Here is an 18,959-nt window from a genome sequence, read left to right on the forward strand (position 1 = left end):
ATCACATCATAGCACGGCCCGTACGCCAGAAAACATATCATAGCACAGCCCGTACGCTGGCAAATCACATCATAGCACAGCCCGTACGCTGGCAAATCACATCATAGCACGGCCGGTACGCCGACAAACATATATAAAAATCTCGGCCCGTACGCCGGTTTTCCCATTATAAAAATCTGTATCATAACCCCATTCCAAAAAATAGTATTTCAAACATTTTATACTCATGCCATATTGAACAGATTTTCCGCACATTTAACATACCATGATTTTAACCATATTTTCCCAAATATATATCATATATAAATACAGTCATTTCCCTAAAATCAAATTCTATAATAATATACATACATTTTTCATAAAATACTAGCTTAGTTTATCCCCTTACCTGACTACTGAGAAAGCCCGCAAAATAATCTAGTCTAACACCCGTAGGATTTCCTGACCAATACCCTGAAAATGAAAATTTCTAGTATTAAACTTCAATATTTTCATGTGTACATCATATCTTATAACTATCGCAAGACCAAATTTGACTTAAAAAGTCTTACCTTAACTCAGGGATGATTTCCAACTTACTTTCACGAACGATCCGCTCTGGTAGGTTTGGAGAGAACTTTCCCAGGCGTGTCGTGGTGGCTTCAAACTATCGATCCGGCGTAAATCTAGCCCGAAATTGAAGAGAGATAGAGAGGGAACCGAAGGGGAGAGACAGAGAGAGGAGAGAGGAGAGAGTTAGCTTCTTTAGGAAGTTAAAAATCCGGATTTTGCTATTTATAGAGTAAGGGATTCGTCGACGAGCCACGTCATTCTTCGATGAATCCTTTAATAAATTCATTGACAAAATTCAATCCTCGTCGACGAAATTCAGCCGGTTCAAACCTCTCTCGATATTTCTTCGTCGACAAATCCCCTGTATTCGTCGACGAATTCTCTTATATCCTCATTGACGAGTCCCCTGTATTCATCGATGAGTCCCCTGTATTCGTCGACAAATCCCCTGTATTCATCGACGAAGCCGTGATGATTCCCCTTGGTTATTCCTTCCAAAGTGAATTCGCGTTCGTCGACGAAGTCGACTTCCTCTTTCTATTACGGTCTCCATTTCCCTTCCTCTTTATTATTTAAATCTCATTATTATTCGGGTCATTACATATACAGTTTTCAGTACCATGACTTACAGATTATAGTTCAGTTCAGAAATATAGTTGACACAGTTACAGTTTATTTTAGTGTCATGGTTAATACAGTTATTACAGAATCATAGTAAAACAATTAGTTGAATATAGAAATGTATTATATAGTATGAGATCCTGTTGGACCATTATAGTTTACAGAGTACTGTAACGTAGCTACAGATATTCAGTTCAGAGTGCAACCACCTATTCAGATAATACGTGGCAGTAGGTCAATCGTGCCTAGATGTGGATAGGCTCCCCATCAGATATGGGTGTAGGAATGGCCGATCTGACTGAGGGAGTATAGTGATTTATCTTGGTCGTCCAACCAGGATACATCCCGCCTTCGAGCCGCATAACCCTGTCATGAGGGGTAAATCATGACACACAGTTATCCACAGGGAAGTTTACAGTTATTACTATATTTATACAGATTTATAGGAACAGAAAATATATATTTACATTAGAAGTATTTCGAATAGTAACCTAAAATACAGATATGTTAAGCAACATAGAGATGGTGGTGGTTTTTATTACTTGTATAGTATTCACAGATCCAGTTATACATGATTATATAGAAACAGATTTTCATAATATTGTAACTTATTTGCCACACACGAGCAATAGCATATTTCGTCTTACTGATTGGTTCATCCCATTACTTTAATATTTTTGAGGTGATCCAGGTAGGCGGGTAGACCGGGCTCGCAGATAGAAGGGCCTCAGTATTGCCCTGACAGTAGAGTGACTATCTTGGGAGTATTTTTGTATAGCTCTACCCAGTTGAGGGTATTTTGGGGAAATAGTCATAGATGTAATATTTGTGGAATATCTAGACACTCTGGTATTGTATATTCTCTGGATTATGTTATATGGTTTCCACTTCCCGCTGTATAGGTTGATGTTTTGGTTTAGTTTAATAGGTATTAGAGCATTATTAAATGTTATAGTATATAAAAAAAAACCAGTTAAATAGCAGGTCGTTACCGCTAGATTGTGGCAGGCGACTGCCACTCGAACAGACTTTTAAAAACTCAATGGGAAGAATTTTTAAATGGATTTCTTAGGCTCTACTCTTTTTGAAAACTTGATGTTTACTCCAAGTAAAATTGGGGGGGGGGGGTAAGGAATTATCTTTTAAACATCTATAAATAGCCCCAAATATAATGATTTTATACACCAAGAAATTTTTCAGCAATAAAAGTTCTCTCAAAGCTCTCAATCTCTCTTGTGCTCATCCTACGTTCACTATTGAATTACTGTTGATCTCAACTCCGAATTTAAGCATTCAAAGTCTGAATCTTTCAATACACGGAAGATATATTCAGTGATCTAAATTCAATTAAGTTTCAATCTCTTTATATTGATTTATATTGAAGCATATTTGTGCTGAAAATTGTACTAACCAGCTTTGTTGTGAGAGTGTCTCTTGTACACAAACCTTTCTCTACTCTTTTCTTGTTTCTCGATGATTCAAGGTTGTTGGATCATTGTGACAAGCGAGGAAATATCGTTTGGAGAGGCAGGCTTTAACCTAATCGAAAGGAGTGTTGTAAACGGTGTTGTTCTGCCTGACAAAGGAACTGACCTAGTGAATCCTTTAGTGGTTTGCCAAAGGCGAGGACGTAGGTTGGGTATAAGCTGAACCTTGTAAAATTGACTATTCCTCTCTCTCTTCCCTACTCTTTACTTTTCAGCACACTTTATAAACTGTGTGGATGCTTTATAATTTCTTAATTCTTGAGTATTTAGTTGTTAAATAAACTGGAAGATAATTTGTTTTGGTTTGATCAGAATTGATTGTGGAAACCGAAAGAGACTACTTTGGTTGATCATCCTAAACTTATTAAACTGAAAGTTTATTTAAAAGCTGAACATTGGGAAGAAGTGTGATTGTGAATTTCAACACATGGTTTATACAAATCCAACAAGCATTGCATATTACTACAGGGCTATTATTACAAAATATCAAGTGTTTGGTTATTTCGTTTTGATTGTAGTTGATTTGGATTGATTATTTTATACGTATTTTGCGATTGTGTTTGGGTTGTGTTTATTGTTATAATTCAAAAGTCTTTAAAAAGAACATAAATCTTTTAAAACCCAATTCACCCCCTCCCCCCTCTTGGGAACTATATCCTATTTTCATTGGGTCATGTCATAATCAAAGGATAATTATCTATTGATTATTCTAAGGTTATGTTAGTGTTGAATCTTTGGAAGACTGAAGATGAAAATTAAAGTTATTGAGTGTTAGTACTGAAGTAAGGTACATTAGAACAGGATGTGTAATCCATCAATTTATGTTAGTTATCAATTCTAATGGACTTATTTAAAAGATCAACTCAAAACTTATTGGGTTAATGATGAATTTTACTTGGGGTTGTATTCAACAAATTTTGAGAACAAAATTTTTATAAGGAAGGGATAATGTAACGCCCCAGAAAATTATATGCATAGAAGTGTGGAAAATAATAATAATAATAATAATAATAATAATAATAATATATTAATTATTACCTATTAATTATTAATTAATTAATTAATTAAACATTGTTGAATTGAATTTATTAAATAATAAAAATAATATACATACATACCTAAATAAATAAGTATATGATATTATAATAATTAATATATATATATATATATATATATATAAAGGTAAACTTGAAGGAAAAATTTCCTTCAGGAAGAAGGAAGTAGAACGCATCCTCTCAAGCTTCTCACGCTCTCTCTCTTTCTCCTCCTCTCTTCTTCCTCTCTCAATTTCTCAGCAAATATTTGATCGATCGAAAAATCGAAAATACTGTTGGGTTCCTAGTTCCGCCATCGACATTTCTATCAGAGCGGATTTATCATAGGAGCGGCATAGACACCATTTCTGGGCTAAGGTAACCTTTCCTTATTTTCTCATTTTCTCCTTAGATCTTCAGTCAAGTCGACGATTGGGCACCACCACGGGGTCCTAGTCGCGATTGTTGTCATTTTGGTTGGAGTAAATTTTCAATTTGGGTTTCCTAAGTACTATTCCAAAGCGAGAGTGAGATTTGAGGAATTAAGTAAATAGGTTATATTTGAGAGTATAATTATTTATTTAGAATTTATGGGCTTAGAAAATATTAAAATAATATTTTATTTAGGGTTGATTTCATGGAATTAGGATTCTTGATTCAGGATTGGAGTAAGCGCCGCAAGTGTAATTTCGGGACCGTATCGACATAGTTAAGGAAAACCAAGGTAATTTGATTATTTTGGAGTTTAACAATTTATTTAGATTATTGGGAGCTTAGGAAATGTTTTATGGAAATTATGTTGGAATTATGTTGAATGTTTTTGGGAAATAGAAATTGTAGATTTTGTGTTGGAAATGCCACGGGTTTAGGATTGAACTGTGTGGGCATCTCAGTAAGCCAGGTAAGGGAATAAATTTAGTCAATATTTTTCATGGAAATATTTACTATTTTACAACATTTTATTTTAGGAAATTATGTATAGCATATAATTATGTTTGGGAAATTTACTGCTGTTAATAGGAGTTTGTTTTAATACATTTAATCATGGAAAATGATTTCAGTGCATATTTTATAAGTAGAACATCATTTACTTTTGTGCAGCATAGGTATAGAATTTTATGATTTTATGTAATAACAAAATACTATGTTTTCAGAATAAGCATGCTATCACTATTTCAGGAAATTGTTAAAAATAGTACAGAAATATGTTTAAAGTATATTATAATGTAACAGCGCAAAGGCCGTAATTTATATGAAATGGGGCAAGGGCCATAATTTATATGATATGATATGCTGGCGCAAATGTGACAACTTGAATAAAAATGAAATTTGAATAATTAAAAGGGAGAAAATACCGAGCGGGATTTTTGGCCGCTCTGAATTTCGTCGACAAATACAGGGCTTCATCGACGAATTTAATGAAAGACTCGTCGACGAGGTAACGTGTCTCGTCGACGAATCCCCTGTTCTATAAATATAAAAAATTCCTAATTTATCTTCACAATTAAGCTAAGTCTTCTCTCTCTCTCTCTCTCTCTCTCTCTCTCTCTCTCTCTCTCTCTCTCTCTCTCTCTCTCTTCTATTTTGGCCCCGCCAGTCGCCGGATCGAAGATTTGAGGCTACCACGACGCTCCTGGCGAAGTTCTTTACGAGTTTGTTGGAGCGAATCGTTGGGAAAACGAAGTTGAAAATCATCCCTAAGTTGAGGTAAGACTTTTTAAGCCGAATTTGGTCTTGCAATAGTTATAGGAAATAATATACGCATGAAAATACTGAGGTTTAATACTGAAAATTTTCAGTTTCTAGGTATTGATTAGGAAATCCTACGGGGGTCAGGTTAGGATATTTTAGGGGCTTTCTCAGTAGTTAGGTAAGGGAATAAACTAAAGCTGTTATTTTCTATGCAAATCATTATTAATTATGAGTAAATCTAATTTCAGAAAAGCATATGTTATATTTGTTTATTACGAATGAAATGTACAATTAGGAAAATACTGCTATGATGATTAAAATGTATATGTATGTATGAGATGCCAGAAAACCACTATTTTAGAATATGAAGTATGACTTTTAACAGCACATGTGTAGCATGAATATTATTTTACGTGAAATGTATTATGATATGAAAGATTTTACGGGTAAAGCATGTTTTCATGTATTATGAAAAGATAAGTTATGTTGTGATGATTTTGATGAATATATGATAAATGATTTATTTTCATAATGTATATACCTGAAACGATTTTGGTGCGAGGCCATGTATTTCTGTTATCGGCACGAGACCGTATTTATGTATGATTTCGGCCCGAGGCCGTATTTATGATTCCGGCGTGGGGCCGTATTTATGAAAATGATTGGCATGAGGCCGCTATTATATCATGTATTATATGTTATCAGAACTCGGATGTTAGTTTAGTTCAATTCAGGGGCTTGGTACCATAGCTTATAGATAAGATGTTTATGATCAGATTAGTGCTAACCACCCTACGAGGGGGTGGGAGATGGATAGTCAATGTGGCTTTTAGTAAAGTGTGGACGTCCACCTGGCAGTCCAGACCAGGGTGTGGCAGGCTCATCGTACTTATAGACATATTTGACTCGGCAGTGGTCGGCCAGCCATTGTCGGGTCCCGCCTTCAGGTTGCATAACCCATCATGGGAGGTAATACATGACACCAGCTAACTATTCATTTTTGGTATATTTTCAGTATTATAGTTGTAATAGATGTTTAATGTATATTATGATTTATTAACAAAAATGAGGTTATATGATTATCTTGTATGATATGTGGAATGTTTACGAAAATATGAAATGTACTGTATATGTATAATTGCATTAAATATTCATGTTACCACACAACAGTATTTAGTTTATTTTCCCTTACTGAGAAGTGTCTCACCCCCGAATATTAAATGATTTTCAAGAAACCCAGAGAGATCGGCGGGTCAGGGCCGCCGTTAAGTGGGTTTAGCTTCCCTACTAGAAGGGTAAGCATTGAGCTAGGATCATGAGATTTTTGTTATACGATCCTAGTGTTATTTTGAATTTTTAAAAAATTGTAAATAAATACAGTATTTTGAGAATGTAAATAACTTTGGTATTATGTTTCATGGTTGTATGATTGAGATTTTATTTTACTCCTGCTTAAGTTTCTGCTGTGATTGACAAGTGTTCCCGTTACCCACAGGTTCGGGTTGACTTTTCCATTCATTATATTACATTTTATGTTAAAAGAAATTAGGGTCGCTACAGCAAGGGCTGTGATGTATGATATGTTATTTTCCATAAATTATTATTATGTCAGATATTATGATGAAACAATTATGTTCAGCATATGAAACATAGTATATGATATCAGAATTCGGATGACTTAGTTTAGTTCAGTTTTTAGGAGCACATTATCGTAGCTATATATATTTAGATTATGATAGTACAACTACACAATCAGAGTGTGGTAAGGTGGCAGTCGATGTGGTTTCAGTATAGTTTGGAGATGTTCCCCTGGCAGTCTGGACCAGGTGGGGTAGGCCCATCATACTTACAGATAAGAGTTTTTCATCTACCATGGTCGGCCAGCCATTGCTAGGTCCCGCCTTCGGGCCGCATAACTCAGTCATGTGGGGACAATACATGACACCAACTAACTATCCATCCTGAGATTTATTTCACGTATTCAGACAGCTGCTGAAGCCATTGCCAGCCACGGCCAGCCATCTCCCAACTATCTCTCCCTTCTTTTTCTTTCTTTTAATTGATTCTTGTTATTATTGTTTTTTTTAAATTGAGTTATTGTTATTTACTTTCTTTGGCAAAGTTTTATTTTAAAGTTTTAATTTTTGGAATATAGTTTGGGTGTTATTATTATTAAAGTTTATTTATTTTTATTTTTTTAATTACTAATTAGCATTAGAATTAATTTTTCTTAAGGTAGTTGATTAAAGTTTGGTTTAGTCTTTTAAAATACAAAAAGAAAAAAAAAATAATTCTTTTTTTTTTTTGTAGAAGTTATATTAGTAGTTCTCTTTAAAATTTAAATTGTGTTTGTTGAAGTTCGGTTTAGTTTAGGTTGGTCTTACTCTTGTTGCGTTTAAAGTTTGATTTTGATTCAAGTTCTTAAATTTGTTAAAAGTTCGGTTTTTTTTATTGTTCACATTTGTGTTTGATTGAGTTTTCATTATTGCGTGTTTTAATTACGTGTTAAAATTATTGTTTTTAGCTTTCATTCCGAAGTTCAATGCGTGTTTAAATTCTTGCTTGATTAGACGTAGGTTTTCTGTTTCTCGTTATTTAATTCAGTGCATGCTAGGATTAGGGTTTAATTTGCATGTTCATTTAATTTGTCAAAAGAAATCTTAAACAATCCTGAAAACCTCGAATCTGAACTGAGTTCAGTAACTTTTTATTTTCGATTAGAAATACGTAAAATTTGGAATTTAAACCGCATTCCTTGAGGAAACGACTGGCCTTTGGGCTGAATATTACACGACAAAACTCCTATACTTGGGATAGCTTCCAAGCTACTCATTTTTCGAGTGAGTCAAATAACTTATTCCATATTACTGAGATGTGTCTCACCCAAGTATTAAATATTTCAGGAAATCGAGATTGAGTTGGTAATAAAGCTCTCAAATAAAGTGGAGCAGGGATCCTGATATTTTTGGATGGATTATAGAGTATGTATATTTGTTGTGGCGTATGTATATATTGTCATCCGCTGATAAGTATTTGAAATATAATGTGACCGGTATACTGGTGCCCAATACGGGTCAGGTAATATGTATGGTATCGGGGTGTTGACGTGTTCGATAAATATGATGTAAAAGAAAAAATGGTATGAAAAATTGGGGCATCATAGTTTGGTATCAGAGCTTAGGTTGCTAGGTTCTACATATTTTAGTAAACAGCGGAATACAATATCAGAGTATAGGAATGGATTTTGAGGAAAATAGGAGATGGGTAGATTGAAATGTAAGTCAGTCATTGTGAAGGATGAGGTTAGAATTTAGGGTTCTATCTTGCGGCCTAGAGACAAGAGTACCGGGTTTGTTTCTATGTTTTTCTTGGGATGACGATTTCAGGAAAACCATGGATACTATTGCTGGGTCTTGTTTTTGAGTGGTAGGACTGAATATTAAATGCAGATTCAGGACGTGAAGATAAAGGGTCATAGAAGAGTAATTTATGAGTTATAGCAGTGTATTGGTTGTGTGATAGTAATTGTATACTGAGACTAGTTGTTCCCCTTTCAAAATAGACCCTGGGAATAACAACGTAAATACTGAAAGTAGTTGTAACGAGAGGGCTTCTAGCATAGATGGCAGTGACCTTGAATAGGTGCTGTGTAGTGCAGGCCAGCAGGTCATGGCTGGGATTGTGTGGAACTATGGGAGACAGAACTGCCTACTAGCTGACCCGGGTTGCAGTGTCGAGCAATTTATCCACATAAATCCCTCGACTTTTATGGGGAGAGCTGATCAAATCATTGTTAAGGAATGGATCCAAGAGATGGAAGATATATTAGCAAGTCTCCGCGATGCAGATGAGCAGAAAGTTTTGTATGTTGTTTTGAAAATAACTAGGGAGGCCAAGTATTGGTGGATGTCGGTAAAGCTACTTGAAGAACAAAGGGTAGAACCAGCAACCCTAACATGGAACCATTTTAAAGAAATTTTTTATGATCAATATATTTACTCTTCTACCAAAAATGCTTAGGCAAAAGAGTTTATGAACCTGAATCAGAGGAAGAGATCTATGCCTCCTGAATTTCAGGCAGGTACCAGTTAGGGGACTTGGAGAAGACATGGTGGCAGTGTAGGACAGAGCTAGGGAAAAAGGCTCGTGCCTCCCGATTTTCAGGCAGGGTCCAGTTGAGGGTCGTGAAGGAGATATGATAGCAGAGGGGGATAGCAACAGGGAGGAAGAGAACAAATAGTATAGGGTAGACACATGCCTCCTTCTTGTCCCAGATGTTACAGGAGACACACAGGAGAGTGCCGAGTGAGGGAGGTTATCTGTTATCGGTGCTATCAGCCTGGACATATTTTAAAAAATTGTCAGGCACCTCCAGCGATAGCGTTTACTCCTTGACCATATAGAGGAGACTATTAGGCACCTCGAGGCGGACAACAGATGAATACTACTCTAACGCAAGTTTATGCACTGACGCCGTGAGATACTAAGGCCGCAGGAGACATGGTGACAGGTAGTAAAGTTATAATTTTAGTTAAAGTTATTGTTTTATGTGATTTAGAAGAAATGTATTCGTTTATTTCTTGGGAATATATCAGATTGTGTAAGATAAAAACTTAATTGTTAGACATCAAATTATTTGTAACCACACCAACAGGAACAATGGTAAAATGTAGAAGGGTGTTTAAGGATTGTCCAGCAGATATTCAGGGAAGGATATTGTCTGCTGGTCTTGTAGTGCTTTATAGGCACTAGTTTGTTTTGATCCTGGCAATGGACTGACTAGCTATCAGTTAGGCCAGTATTAACTATTATTAGAAAGAGGTAGTGTTCGGACCTCCAAGAGGACAGGAGTATAGTTTACTGGGGCCATGTGTGCGCACCTCACCACAGTTGTTATCTACCATTCAGGCGAGGAAGTTGTTGTTGGAGGGTTTTCAAGGATTTGTGGCCTGTGTGAAGGAAGTATTAGAAGGGGAGTTGAGGGTTGAGGATATCCCGGTAGTGAGGACTTTTCTTGATATATTTTTCTAGGATTTTTCAGGACTACCTCATGAACATGAGGTAGAATTTGCTATTGATCTGGTTCCGGGGACAGCGCCGATTTTGAAAGCGCCGTACAAAATGGTACCAGCAGAGCTGAAAGAATTGGATGAATAGTTGCGAAAAATTGTTAGATAAGAGGTTTATCAAGCCCAGTGTGTCACCCTAGGGAGCACTAGTATTGTTTATGAGGAAGGAAGATGGGTCGACGAGAGTGTGCATCGACTACATATTTTCATATTTCCATAAGTCGGCCAAAATAATGGGGACAGTGTAATCCTAAAATTAAGAAGCCCATAAAAATGTAAGATACTAAGTGGGCAACAATTTGACTTCTATGTTCTATGGAAATTATTTATTCCTTGGGAAGTGATGCTGTCACCATAAGCTGAAAACAAACCTAAGAATAAGATGTCATGGGCATCACATTGCCAAGTAACCTGAAGGATCCTGTGAATCAAATAACACCAAAAACAATCATCTTTATCAACTTAATTAGAAGAAAAATCATAATGATACTTGGACTTTTAGCAATCTACTATCCAGAAAGAAATTGGACATGCTAGGACCCGGAACTTTATCTTTTTGCTCTATCCTATGCGAATCTTACTTGGCAATGGGATACCAATTTAACCTCTTAGGCATAAGCTCTATTGGGATTTGATTTGTATACAACCTAATGTGGAGTCTTCTATTGTTGTCTATAATTGATTGTGGCTTTTGAAACCATCCTCAGAATCTGATTTTTCTACCATTAGCAACTCTCTGGTACAAATAAACGTCACCCTTTCCTTCCTGGTCCATTCCACACAAGATTTGTGCTTCCAGAAAATATTCAATCACTGATCATAGCTAATTAAACAACTTCATTAGTATTGTTCTTTGTACCAAAAACCAAGACACGTGTTTATTACATATTTGGCCAATCACTGGAGCAAGATCAGGGTTGGCTTGAGTCAGTATACCAAGACTTAGACTTGCCATAATTGCAATCCTTGTTTTTCATTAAGGATATTTTCCAACTATATTTTGATATTCAATATGTGTCACCAAAGCTTAGAAGTTGAGTCTTAAAAACTGTTTGAAGCAAGGAAAAAAAAATTTAAGAACCAATTTGGTAGAAAAATGATACTTTATCTTAATTTAAAAGTGTAAGCCTATGCATTAGATTGGCATTGAAATGGAATTGGGTGATTAAAATTCTAGGGAATGTTTGGAAGTTCATATAATTTTTATTCAAACGAATTATAAAGTTATGATGAGAGTTTTGAAGTGCTTTTATACATTTGATCTGATAAACAAATGATTATAAATCCTGATCTGAAATTTTTTAGTAGGTATGGTTCTTGATGAGTATGAATCATCATTGTAAGTTCTTTGTTTAAAGAAGAGGCTAACCATTGAGGGTTAACAATTTATTATACACCTAGTTGATTTTTTTTAAAAGAAAATAGTATTCAGAGATCCAAATGGAGTGAGAGTTTTCTTTCTAACTAATAAGCTCTCATACTTGACATCTTGAGTGCTTGGGAAAGGATAGAATTTGGGCGCATGTTTGGGGTTGTAGCAGTGATGGAAGAAATATATGAGTTAACAAATCCCAAACTTCTTTACACATAGGTGATGAATTTTTAGATATTCTTTCCAGATGACTTATCGGGGCTACCTTCAAGAGGAGATTGAATATAATATTAATTTGGTGCTAGGAGCGGAGCCTATGTCGATTGCTTCCTATAGAATGACATCAACTGAACTATGGTAACTTAAGGTGCAACTAGAAGATTTCCTTAACAAAGAATATGTTCGACCTAGTATATCATTATAGGTTGCACTTGTGTTATTCACTAAGAGATATAATGGGGCCTTGAGGTTATGCATTAATCATTGGAAGTTGAATCACGTTACAGTAGGAATTGGTATCGACTTCCAGAGATTGGGGGATTATTGGAATAATTGATAAATCCCAAAATTTTTGAAGATTGATTTACAATTAAATTATCACTAATTAAGAATTGGAAATTATACATTTCAAAGACAGAATTGAATACATAGTAAGATCACAATAAGTTTTTTGTGTTACTAATTGAGGGTTATTAATGCACCTTACATTTTCATAGATATAATGAATCAAGTCATTCAATCATAGTTGGATCAGTGTATTGTAATTTTATGGATGATTTTTAGGGTATTCAAAGACTTAAGAAGAACATGAACAATATTTGTGATTAATTTTACAAACACTATGAGAGCATCAGTACATGCTAAATAGGAAATGTGGGTTTTGAACAACTAATACAGAAATTTTGGGTCATATCATTATCAAAGGACAGTTATCTATTAATTCTTTTAAGGTTATGTTAGTGTTGGATTTTTGAAAGACTCAAGGTAAAAAAATTGAAGTTGTCGAGTGTTGGAGCTAAAGCAATGTAATGACCCGAAGAATAATGATATTTAAATAATAAAGAGGGAGGAAAATGGAAACAGTAATAGAAGGAGGCAGCCGACTTCGTCAACGATATTGCATTTTGGAGATGATAATTCCAAGAAATTTCCTAGGCCTCGTCGATGTACACAGAGGTTTCGTCGACGAGGGTTCTTTAGGATCTCGTCAACGAGAAGATACCGAGAGAGGATTTTTGGAAGTCTAAAGTTCATCGACGAGGGTGCAGGTTCGTTGACGAACTTTGTACAGGACTCGTCGAAGAGGTGACGGGTCTCGTCCACGAATCCGGCTCTATAAATAGCTGAAAGTTGGATTTTTGCGCAGAAAACTTATAGAAATTCACTCCCTCTCTCTCTCTCTCTCTCTCTCTCTCTCTCTCTCTCTCTCTCTCTCTCTCTCTCCTATGGCTCCACCTCCATCTCTCTTTAATTTAGCTCCGTTGTTCACAGGATCGATGATCTGAGGCTACCACGATGCTTCTGGGGAAGTTCTCCTTTAGTCTGCCAGAGCAGATCGTCGGTGGGACGAAGTTGGAATTCATCCCAGATTTAGGGTAAAGTCTTTTATTCGAAATTAGGCTTTTCGGGAGTTGTAGGAAATGACGTAGATGTAGAAATAGTAATATTTTGTTATGGGATTTATGGTTTTCAAGGTGTTGAGTGGAGAACCCTACGGATGTAAGACCCGTTACAGTGGGGAGATTTTAGCAGAAATCAGGTAAGGGAAATATGCTATGCTAGGCAGTTTTGGAATGATTTTTAGTATGAAATGTATATTTTACCAGATTATTATTCACAACATAAATTTATACAATTAATCAATTATGTATTATATGTTTTAAATCATTGTGTGGCTTAAGAATATAGATATTATACAGAGACATGCTTTACAGTATTTTTTAGAGTTATGTTTTACACAATATACAGACAGTGAATATATTTTTTCATAAATTATAGAATACCATGATTATATAGTTTACAGTACCATGACATACAGTTTTACAGTTCATTTCAGAAATACAGTTGATACAGATACAGTTTATCATAGCGTCATGGTAAATACAGTTATTTCAGAATCATGGTAAAACAGATATTTATATACATAAATGTATTATATAGTATCAGACCCTATTGGACCATTACAGTTTACAGAGTACGGTACCGTAGCTACATCCAATATAGAGTGTAACCGCCTATTCAAATAATACGTGGTATATAAGTCGATCGTATAGAGCCCACGAGTGGACAGGCTCCCCATCAAATATGGGTTTAAGAGGGCCCACGTGGTATATAGTGGTTTATCTTGGTCAGCCAGCCAGGATAGGTCTCACCTACGGGTCGCACGACTCTGTCATGAGGGGTTAAATCATGACATACAGTTATCCACAGGGAAGTTTTTAGCTATTATTATGTATATACAGATTTATAAAGACAAAAAATATACTTATATACATTAGAAGTATTTTAAGTAGAAACCTAAAGTACAGATATGTTAAGCAACAGGGAAAAGGTGATGGTTTATATTACTGGTATTGTATTTATAGATTTAGTGATACATGAATATATAGTACTATAGATTTTCATAGTATTGTAACTCATTTGCCACACGCTAGCAATAGCATATTTCGTCTTACTGAGCGTTGACTCATCTCATTACTTTAATATTTTTCAAGTGATCCAGGTAGGCGAGTAGATCAGGCTCGCAGATAGAAGGCCCTTAGTATTGCCCTGACAACAGAGTGAGCATTTTTTGGAGTATTTTTGTATAACCCTAGCCAGTTGAGGGTATTTTGGGAAACAGTCATATATGTATATTTTGGGAAACATTTTAGCACTCTGGTATTGTATATAATTATATATGGTTATGTTTATTTGATTTCTGCTTCTCGCTCCTTAGGTTAAAGGTTGGGTTTAATTCAGTTTGGTATCAGAGCATTATGAATGTTATAGTATAAAAAATAAAAATAAAAAACCCCAGTTAAATAGCAGGTCGTCACAAGTAAGGTGTATTAGGACAAGATGTACACCCATCGATTTATATCAGTTACCAATTCTAATAGGGTGGTTTACAAGATTAACTCAAAACTTATTAGGTTAACGATGGATTTTATTTGGGTTCTATTCAACAAATTTCGAGGACAAAATTTTATAAGGAAGGGAGAACGTAAGGACCCCAAAAATATTTAGGTGTAATGATTTTTTAAAAAATAAATTAAATTAAATTAAATTAAAATTAAATAAATAATTAAGTTAATTAAAATAAATAATTAAATGAATAAATAAATAATTATTATTAATTAAATTATATATATCTTCTGAAGCTTCCAGCTTCAGGAGAATTGAATTTCATTCAATTCTGCACCCCCTGTCTGCAATTGTCCATATCTTTCTCACGCTCTCTCGTCGCTCCTCCGTCTCACTCTCCCACTTTCTTCAATTTTTCAGCTGATATTCGTCCGATCGAAAATCAGAAAATACCGTCGGACTCCATTCTCTGCTAGCGACATTTCTACCGGAGTGGATTTGTCATAGGAGCGAGTAGGCATATCTCCTCGAGTAAACCCAATTCTCACTTTTATCTCAATTTCTCGTAAATCTTAAGCCCAATTGACGATCAAACACCACCACGAGAATCTAGGGACGATTCTTTACAAGTCTAGTAGAGTGGATTTCTCATGGGGTTGTCGTAAGTATAACCCCAAAATTAGGCTAAGGGGATTATTAAGGGGCTAATTATTATTTAATTATTGTAGATTTGGAAATGTTAAATATTGGGCATTTTGGGTTGAATTAGGGTTATTAAATTCAGGGCTCGGGTAAGCCCTACAGGTGTAATTTCAGGACCCTACAAGCATAATTCAGGAAAACCAAGGTAAGTTGATTATTTTGGAGTTTAACAATTTATTTAGGTTATTTGGAGCCTAGGAAATGTTTTATGGAAATTATGTTGGAATTTTATTGAATGTTTAGGGGAAATGTAATTTATAGGTTCTTGTGCTAGAAATACCACTAGCTCAGGATTGAATTGTGTGCACATTTCAATAAGACATGTAAGGGGAATAAGTTATAGCAGGTATTTTTATGAAATACTGGTTGAAATATATGTGAAATGAATTATCGTATTTTTCCTGAAATTATTATGATGATGATATGAATAATAGATGAGAAATTGTGTGGCATATGATTTTATGAAAATTATGAAATGTATTGTGTAAAATGTGATTTGAAATGGGAAATCAAGGAAAATGTTATGATGATGAATATCCCTGAGAAAATGAAATGAAATGTAGAAAAGTTATACGATTTTCTATAAAATTATTGAAAAGGGATAAATGTATATATGGAAATGATTTTATGGGAACAGTGTAAATATAAAACACTGATATATGTAAATATTGAGAAATGTAGAATATGGGAAATATGGAAATGATTTTCTATGAAATGAGACTAAAAATAAACAACTGATATGTGCATACTGGAAATGATTAAATATATGAAATGTGATATATTCCCATATTTGCTTATATATTATTATAAGATAAACTGTGAAGTTGAAATGCTGAGAATGAAATAGTAGAAAAATGAGAAATCTCTTAGGAATATTGTTTTATGAATATTGAATGAAAATACTGGATATGTGAATTTTGATATATGAATATGGAAATATTGCAATGTGAAATTCTGCAATATGAATAATAAAATTTGGGAATTGATTTGTGAATGATGAAGTGTGAATACTGGAAATGAAATATGAATATTGGAAATGAAATGTGAATACTGGAATTGTAAACATTGCAGCGTAACAAATGCAATGAATATATGTATTGATATGTGAAACGTTGATATGAGAAAAGTGAAATAGTGGAAATGAAAACCTGATGGATGGATATGTATATCTCGGCAATGGGTTATGATAAGGACTGTACATGGTTCGGTGCGATTCGATTTTGGCCACAACTGAAAACCGAACTAAATTTTTCAGTTTTGGGATTTTTTAATCGAAACAGAAATCGAACCGAAATTATGCTTTAATTAAAAATCGAAAATGTGGCGGTTCAGGTGCGGTTTTAAGTGCATTGTATTCTTATCCACATATAAATAAAAGCAGAAAATAAAACAAAGAAAGCATATAAAACTTACAGGCTTACAGCAGGACGCAGGTGCTCTGAAGAATTGAAGATACAGGGGTCGGGAGGGAGGTAAAGCTGCAGGCGCTAGGTAGAGTCGTAGAGGTGTTGGCTAGCAGAGTAGCAAAAGCAGTAGACCTACAGACGATTGAGAGTTTGAGAGACGACTTAGACGAGACCGGACGGCAGACGCACGGCGCAACGGAGACGAGAGAGTGAGTCTATGAGAGTGATGAGTGAGAGTCTGAGAGACAACTCAGACGAGGTCGGACGAGTGACGACGGACACACTGCGCAACGGAGTTACAGACTCACAACGAGAGCCGAGAAGAGAAGAAGAAAAATGAGGAAGGAGGAGGAGGAGGAGGCGGAGGCGGAGGCGGGAGGCACACAAGGTGGACGACACAACAGAGTCACATACTCACACCGAGAGCCGAGAAGAGAAAAAGAAAAATGAGGAAAGAGGAGGAGGAGGCGGAGGCGGGAGGCATGCTGCACACATACGCCGCTCACAGTGAACTATGAAGAAGAGACATGAGGAACTGAGGAAGAAGGAAGAGGAGGAGGTGGGAGGGGGAAGGTGGCGTGAATTGATTGAAAGTGAAAACTGAAAAGGTGAAAAGTGAAAATGAAAAATTAAAAGTTAAAACCATAAGGCACATAACCCGTGTATATATATATATATATATATATATATATATATATATATATATATATATATATATATATATATCGGTTTTTTAGTTTTTTGTTGGTGAAACCAAACATTTTTATTTTTGTAAACCGCAACCGAAACCGAAAACCAAAAAACTGAACCGTTTATGGTTTTGGTTTGGTTTCGGTCCGATTTTTGATTTTTCGGTAATTTTTGTGTACCCCTAGTTATGATATCGAGCACAATACCGATGCTAGCAGTTTAAAAGGGCAACCACTCGGACTCGTGGAGCATGTGGTGTGGCAGTGCGAATGGGTCATAGTAGAGTTGTTTATTGCCCCTTAGATTCTGGACTAGGGTATGTGTTCGTTACTATAGACAAGTATAGGATATTATTTGATCTAATCAAGTCGGCCAACCGCGATTAGATCCATCCTTCGGGCTACCTAACCTTGACCATGGGGGGAAGCATGGCGTGAAGAAAAATCCTTAGGGCAGCCATGGGTTACAGACACAACATGTTATGGTTATAGAGGATACCCATGGGCTTGATAGCAGATTGGAAATGACCATGAGCTACAAACACGATATGGAAAGATTACTAAGGATACTCATGGGCCGAATAAATGAGAAAAGAATGATATAATGAAAATAAACTAAAATGAAAGAAAGATGAGAAAAATAAATGAAACTGAGAAATATGATATAAAGTTTATAACGGTTGTGTTTTATATTTATATAACTATTTGCACATATCAGATATCATATCAGTTGAATAATGTTTTGACCGAATATATACATATGTATGTATGTATATTGATGTAATCACACTCATATTGTCACACACTGTCAATAACTTATTCCGTCTTACTGAGATGTGTCTCACCCAAGTAATAAATATTTCAGAAAATCGAGATCGAATTGGTAATAGAGCTCCCAGATAGAGTACAGTAAGGACCTTGATATACAGGATGAGTGTTTGATCTAAGGATGGATATTTCTCCTAGAGTTTTGTTATATTTGGGGTGTTTTGATGTATATATTTTTAGATGGATTATACTCAGGTATGTACATTCATTGTGGCGTATGTATATATTATCTTCTCTTGATAAGCATTTGAAATATAATGTGACTGGTATAATCGTGCCCAATGTGGATAAGGTGATATGTATGGTATCAGAGTATTGATGTATCCGTTAAATATGATGTAAAAAAAATGATATGAAAAATCGGGGTGTCACAATTTATATATTAAGACAAGTAAAATTCTATCCATCATTAGCGCATTGTGCAAATAAGGTCCATACGCA

At 35.2% G+C, this 18,959-nt stretch overlaps 1 long non-coding RNA gene across 1 annotated transcript; it reads right to left on the reverse strand.

The window, feature by feature from the left end:
• Nucleotides 1–1,253: 1,253 nt before the first annotated feature.
• On the reverse strand, nt 1,254–17,640 carry LOC131155414 (uncharacterized). Its single transcript, XR_009136817.1, has 3 exons — nt 17,009–17,640; nt 16,744–16,825; nt 1,254–1,539 (listed from the first exon to the last, which is right to left on the reverse strand). It is a non-coding gene; the product is annotated as an uncharacterized LOC131155414 (long non-coding RNA).
• Nucleotides 17,641–18,959: the final 1,319 nt, after the last annotated feature.

This window comes from Malania oleifera, chromosome 5 (assembly GCF_029873635.1).
Source record: "Malania oleifera isolate guangnan ecotype guangnan chromosome 5, ASM2987363v1, whole genome shotgun sequence".
NCBI classification, from domain to species: Eukaryota; Viridiplantae; Streptophyta; class Magnoliopsida; order Santalales; family Ximeniaceae; genus Malania; species Malania oleifera.